This window comes from Apaloderma vittatum, unplaced genomic scaffold (genome assembly GCF_000703405.1).
Source record: "Apaloderma vittatum isolate BGI_N311 unplaced genomic scaffold, ASM70340v1 scaffold37136, whole genome shotgun sequence".
NCBI lineage: Eukaryota > Metazoa > Chordata > Aves > Trogoniformes > Trogonidae > Apaloderma > Apaloderma vittatum.
The window spans coordinates 1-503 of NW_009722910.1; positions in this window are offsets into that span (position 1 = coordinate 1).

Below are 503 nucleotides of genomic sequence, written 5' to 3' on the forward strand. Positions count from 1 at the left end.
GCGGCCCGCAGGTGCCTTGGCAGAACCGCCTCGCCGAAGCTTCCACGCTGCCTGCCGGCACGCTTGGCTCTCCTCCTTCCTGCCGGCTACACGCTTTTTCTCCCCAGCCAGAAGAAAATGTAAAAGGAACAAACGAGCAGCCCTCATCGGTGGGTATTTGGAGGAGCGGGTCCTCTGCGTGGGTCTCAAAGCGTCGCTCGAAGCTGCTCGGTGCAGCTCAGCGCACGTGAAATAGAGTCCTCGTTTGCCAGCGTAAAGTCACCTTTAGGATGGCATGAAAGTCAATTTTCCACATGCTCGGTGAAGCGGTTGTGTTACCAGCTTTACACAATGACTTATATCTGGCAAGAACTTGCAAAATAGTCTCTCTGGCTGATTGTCAAAAATTACATCATATTGGAGTAAACTGCTTTTAAATCAAACATCCATTATTCATGTATATTAACTGCTTTTTTATTTATTTTTTTTTTTACTGGCTGGTTTTCGTTTGATTTATCCTTTTT